The sequence below is a fragment of the Cucurbita maxima genome, unplaced genomic scaffold (assembly GCF_002738345.1).
Source record: "Cucurbita maxima cultivar Rimu unplaced genomic scaffold, Cmax_1.0 Cma_Scf00002, whole genome shotgun sequence".
NCBI classification, from domain to species: domain Eukaryota; kingdom Viridiplantae; phylum Streptophyta; class Magnoliopsida; order Cucurbitales; family Cucurbitaceae; genus Cucurbita; species Cucurbita maxima.
Window position 1 is genome coordinate 195,922 of NW_019272018.1, and position 6,907 is coordinate 202,828.

The following is a 6,907-nucleotide window of genomic DNA, read 5'->3' on the forward strand; positions in this document are numbered from 1 at the left end:
TCTTGCTGTCAACATCAATGGATACTTTTAGAAGATGTTGATGGTCTTTCAATAGTATCTTATACAAGCAGTTTCGTGACCGTTTTTCCTTCATCACCAGAGCTTCGTTTCTGTCATATATCTTGAGGAACGAGCCAACTCTCTCCACTTTGCTACCTTCTTCTGTTATTTGACCAAGGCTAATAATATTGCTCTTTAAACACGGGATGAATACACCTTGGTCAATAGACGTTGGTCGTCGTTCTTACACTGGAATAAGATAGATCATTTTCCTTGGATTGGTACAATTGATCCGTCGCAGAGCTTCACGTTTCCAGTGAACTTCTCATCAAGCTCCTTGAATTTTGTTCGATCTCTGGTCATGTAGTTGCTTACTCCGTTGTCTAGGTACCACATGTTGTTGACGTTCTCCATCTATGAAGGGGTTCGACATAACCTTCTCTTCATTGAGCGTTAACAACATGTTGGGCATTTTATCAACAACATCAATGTGGGCTCTTCATCATTTGTGAACATGAGGTTTGCCTCCTCATCGCGCTCCTTATTGTGGCACTTTGTCACATAATGCCTATATTTTCCACAATAATAACACTTGATCATACTCTTGTCCTTCCAACGGTTAGTATTTAAATGGGTTTGTGAGGTATTATCACGATCTCCTCTACCACCACGTTCATCGCCACATTTACGACCTCTTTTTTCTTTGTTATGGCTGCCACGTCCACTCATACTCGAAGAAAAGAGTCATCTGCATCTTTCTTTTTCGTCCGTGCGAGCCACTCCCCATTTGTGAGTAAGAGGTATTTCTCCTTCTCATTGTCTTCATAACCAAGAAGTCTCTCCTCATGGACTTTAAGATGACCAACGACCTCTTCAACCAACATGTTCTTGAGGTCACCGAACTACTCAATGGAGGTAACAATTTGTATGAATCTTGAGGGAACAACTCGAAGGAACTTCTTAACTACGGAGATCTCCTCCATCACATCGTCTAATGAATGGATGCCGCTGACGATCATCGTCAACTTCATGGCAAAGTCTATTGACTCACCGTCCTTCATGCGGATAGCCTTAAACTCACTCTTCAAGATTTGCACATTTGCTTCCTTGACACGTTTCACACCTACATGCATTGTTTGCAGTGACGGCGTCCCACATGCCTTGTGCCTTTACGTTAACATGCATCTTTATCGACCATGTTGTGTAGTTACTCTTCATAAGTAACGGGTACTGGAGCGTTACACGCTCCTCCCTTCCACTCCTTATTGTTGTCACATCTCCTCCACAACTTTGTATAGTGACAACATTTATTTCGACATCCTAACTCTAATACTAAATGTTGGATATGACCCACGATCTAAATATATCGAAACAAATAAAAAGAAAGAAAAAAGACAACTTCAGAAGTGAGAAGAGAGAGATTTTGGAACAAAGAAACCTTACAGGTGAGAAAGCATATGTACAACTAAAGCCAATGAGGATGAGGCTGCCGACTGCGATTCATGAGAGTGACAGCGAGGATGGTATGATGCTTATAGCTACATGCCTAATCTAAGTTAATATGTACTGACTTGATTTTAACTTGGAATTTGTGCATTCCTACTATTATGAGTACACAAAGAAGATAAGTATGACCACTCTTAGATTTTTAGCTAGTCAAATACCCGCTTCGATCGAGATAAAGATATAGGCCAAAATTGAACGCTAAAATTATAAAGTAATAGCGGCCGACAATCGCCTAAGATAAGTAAGACGAGTGTAGGCAGAATAGATTTAATGTTTCGATGTTGTACCCAAGATTGAGATAAACCCTACTCGTGAACTCAACATCAAAGGACCTAAACTCGTAATAGAACGAAGAAGCTTAATGTGGCTAATTGAGAGCAATAACAAGTACAAGTAATGGGGCACAAGTTAATAGTAAACAAATTAGAAGATCGTTAAGGATTATCAAGTAAATTACTCACCGTGCATTAAGAGCATGTCATTAAATGATTACAAAATAAATGATTGCTACATCGCATTTATAATTACAAAATTAGAAAATTACTATTAATGACCTGAGCACGTCATTAATATATTTTTGTTCCTTCTCTACATCTAATTTATAATTATATTATTTCTAATTTTTTCAATTTAAAGATAGACAATATACTATAATTAAGTTCGATTTATTATAATAAAAAGAATAAAAAGTCGAAAAATACTACTTATAATATATTTATCATTCTGTAAATAAAAAAAAGTTGTCACTACGCGTAATTTACATAAAATGTACATAAAGCTAGAAAATAATTTACATTTCAAAACATCCTTTACAAATACACAAACAAACAAGAGTGAAAAATACTCTATCCCACGTGCTAGAGGTTTCGGCCACTCTCAGTTTCACATGCAGCTATGCGTACATGCGTGCCACCTGTCACAATCGCACTTTGAGGGTAGCGGACTTGCAATTGTGTGACACTCACTTCTCAGCAACAAGTGAGTTAAGTCTATTCGTTCTCGCGTCGCTTACGGACAAGCGAAGTATGCTCGAGCCTCTAGCCCCAGTTCAAGAAGAAGGTTTTGGAAAACAGGGGCAGAGAGATTTTGAAAGAGAGTTTTGTAAGCAAGATTTGAGAAATTGAAATTTGTGTTATATGGGAATGTAAGCAAAAGGCAACAACAACGGTTTACTACAAATAACTATCGGGTAGGGAGAAGTTGACAACTTGTCATATCCCCTATAGTACATTTTGAGGTATTTCATGTTTGGCAGGCCTAGACATGATTTTTTTCGAAACGTCATACTTTCTAGAAATACAAAAGTACATAAAGGGTTTGGCTTGTTATGGGCATGCAGCCATAGGCAACATGCCTTGAATGAGCATGACCATGACATCCTCCCCCACCTAGTTGGTTGATGTCTTTGTCAACTGACAATTTTCAAACTTGGCAATGTGGGTGGCGATGGAGTCCAAATCTTTGGTGCGTTGCCAACTAGTTTCTTCCATAGGGAGATTCTTCCATTTGACAAGGAATTCGCGAATCCTCCGTACAGGTCTTCCTATCTTCCTGACCCAGTTGGCTTAGATCTCTTCTATTTCTTTGGTGTCTCTTTGTTTCAGATCGATGCTCGGTCTTGTGATTACATTTCGCTGATCTTTGTTTCAGATCGATGCTCGGTCTTGTAATTACATTTCGCTCATTGTCGTCTGGATAGAGGTGATAGGGCTTCAAGTTGCTCATATCAATTACTAGTATATTCAGATTTGTTTGACAGGCTAATTTTAGAATAGGATGGTTGGTTATTTAAATATGTCTGACAGAATGAAAATAAAATCATGAAGTCTTCAGCCCATACTGTCTCTCTCTTTTATTTTTATGTTATTTTCTTCTTCCAAGAGTTTTCCTTCGACTTTTTCCTACGGCTTTTCCCTCGTCAACGATTTCCTCCTTAGTCAAAACAAGTGGTATCAGAGCAAGGTTCATGACATATCATTGTGGAGAAGCCAAGACAATCAAAAGTCAAGTTAAATAGCTCAATTGGTTAGAACGTTGACCTAACAAAGCCAAGTTAAACAGCTCAAGTCATGGAAATCTTGTGTGCACACGCGCGGGAAAGAAGAGGATCAAAAGAAGGAGTCCACTGATGGTAGGCCGATTTAGTGCTCGAACTGCGGGAAGAAAGGCCACCTGAGCAAGAATTGCTGGAGCAAGCTCAGAAGCAAGGAGAAGGTCGAGAAGGCCCATGTGCCTCGATCCGAGGAGGAAGAGCCGACTCTTTTCATAGTAAGCGCATCGGTCTTATCCGATGTCCCCAATTCTGATACCAAATCTACGGAGGTAATCGACGACGACATAACTGCTCCTCTGGTGAGCGTCGAACCCGAGGAAGAGCTCTAGGTGGGAGTAACAAAGGCATCGGTTGGGGAGGCAATTCAACTAAAGAAGGAGCGAGTGTTCGCTCAGATCGGCAAGAGGGCCGAGCAGCATAAGCATCGACGTTCTCTGAGCTCGACTAGGAGATTCACGGGACAGAGAAATTTGGCGATGGCTCCGTCCTCGAGATCGAAGGGCGCGGCACCATTCTACTGTTCATCGACAAGGGAGGCGAGCACTGCAAGCTGACCGACTTCTACTTCATCCCGAGGCTCAAGGCTAACCTTGTGAGCCTGGGTCAACCCGATGAGGCCAGCTGCTTCATTTCCATCGAGCGCGGGCTACTCAAAATCTGCGGTGATCGACGATGGCTGCTCACGCAAGTTAGGCGCACAACAAACCATCTTTACATCCTGAAGTTGGAGATAGAGCAATCGGTCAGTCTCTCGACCAGGACAGAAGAAGTATCTTGGAGGTGGCACACAAGGTACGGGCACCTGAACTTTCCTTCTCTACAAAAATTACACAAGGAGAAGATGGTGCACGGTTTGCCAGCAATCGAAGGCGTGAACAAGTTGTGCAATGGGTGTCTCATCAACAAGCAAAGGCACACCCCCTTTTCGTCTCAGGCATCCTACCACGCCGTGAGCCATTATATAACACCCCAAAAATGAAGGAAAGCCACCTATGCAAGACCCAAAGGATCCAAGGAAGGAAATTATGAGGATTAAGCAAGGAAAGAGGTCTTATTAAGTCATTTCTATACCCTAAGAAGTAATCTTAAGAACTTAAGACCTTTGGAGAAGGATTGGGAATGAAAGCGTAAGCAAAAAGGACGAAAATGTTATTTTTCCAATTATCAAGGATCTTTGTATATTTTTAATTACTTATCTAAAAGGAATTTCAAGATACTCAAGAAGGGAAAAATGACCAACAAGAGATGAAATTTTTTTAGGAAAATTATAGATGTTTTGAGAAAATAATAATAAAATATTCAAAAAGTGGCAAATTACCAAAATACCCTTGAAGTTAAGGATAATTACGGATTTGTCATTATGCTAAAAAATCAGAACCTTCACAGTGCCTTCTGCACAAAATCATTCGAATCTCGACTCTCAGCCGTTGGATCTCCTCCAAACTTGTATATATTCTAGAACACTCACAAATTGTCACATCCAACGGTTAGGATTGAAAACCAAAGTCGGTGAGGCTCTCATCGGAGAAAATATTTTCAACGAATTTTCTAGATAATCCAACCGACAATTCACAACGATTCTGGAGCTCTCAATGTCGGTTTAAGTTTCTCCTATTAATTCTAAAGTTGGGGCAATAGTTTGGATCAATAATCGAGCAAGGTCAAGCTCCCAGTCGTTTGCAATAAGCGTTTAGATTTTGGGTCTTCTACTCTCGGGTTTCTTCCAAATTCGAGAGCAATTCTCCACCCTTTCCTTTTAAACTTGTTTCATAGCTTCTAAACAAGATTACCCACAAGTTCTATGAAGAAATAGAGTCTTGAGAGTGCCTAGAAACCATTCCCCCAATCCAATCCGCCATTAAAGAGCTTCAAGGAAAACTCAAAATTTCAATTCGCAGGATACACAAGAACTCGCCGATCAAGGACATCCCAATAAGTTTCTGCACCTCCAACGAATGTTTCCATAGAAGACCACGAAGAGAAATAACCTCAGGAACGCCTAATTAAAGAAAATTCGTTTCGGGTTCAAATTGGGGGTAAGTATCGAATTCCTATCTATGGCTTCTTTTCCTTCAAATTAAGGATTTCTTTAGCTTAATAGGAAGAAGTCAAGTAAATTTGCTGAAGGAATCGAGAGCTGAAACGTCGTAGAACAAGATACCCAAGAGATTGAAAATCGGAGGTGTCGGGTTACTTGCAGACCGAGAGTGGTTTCTCAAAATTAAGATCCCACACTAAAAGTCGTTCCTCCAAATCAATTCCTTTATCTTAAGGGAATAATAAGGAAGAGGATTCGTGAAGAAATCGAGCCTAAAAAACTCCTAGAATTGGTTACCCAATAAGAAATCCTTTGTTTTTACTCCAGCCACCCACATTCTCTTTTCCCTTCCAAGAAAGGCTCCTTGCATCATGATCTTGACCGGAATAGACTCCGACGGTAGTTTTCGGTGAGTCTTCCGACGGTTCATTCTTCCTCCTCTTTCTAGGTTCTCTCCAACCCCTTTCTCTCATTATTTCTCTTTGCAGGACCCTTGATAGGGTTTCATTTGGCCCCTTTAGTGGTTGGAGGGGCAAACTTACCTATTTGCCCCTCTCTTGACTTTTCCTATTTTTTTTCTTTTCTTTTTCTATTTCTATTTCTCTTTCTTAGTGTTTTACAGAGTGTGAATCTCCAAGGCACTCACACACCCTTGGACCCTTTAGTCAAGCTGATCTGTAGCGACGTCTGGAGGTCAGCGGAACCCCATAGTGTCATGCGCCTCATGAACACCCTCATTTGTGTGCATTTGCACCTGTGCGCATTCACTCTCATCATACGGTGCGCGTCCACACTCATCATCTCTAGGGGAAGTAGCATGAGGTCCCTCTAATTCCAAATATACATCTCTTCTAACACAACCCTCTAGCCTCATCTCTTGGTTACACTATGTAACACGTGCTCGTGGATATTTACATTAATATTATTTTCATACTCTTAGGGTTGTGTCCTATGTCGATCTAACGACATGATGTAATATGACAAACAACATCATACGACATATTCAACATGGAAAACATCATCATGTTAATAACATCGTCATGCATACATCATACTCATAGAAGTCATTAAGTGCATCAAATATAACATATACGTCATGCATCAAAACATAAATAATGTACATTTAACATATATCACAACACAACGTCATACTCATACATCATCATAATTCAAACCATCTTTAGCTTATCCTATAGTAAGGCCACTTACCTGATTAGCTTAGGTTGGTATCACCAATTTTTCAAGTTCGGTTTTGTTCTTTGTATGCAAGCCAACCTATATGAACTATGACATCAATTTCAATTTCAATT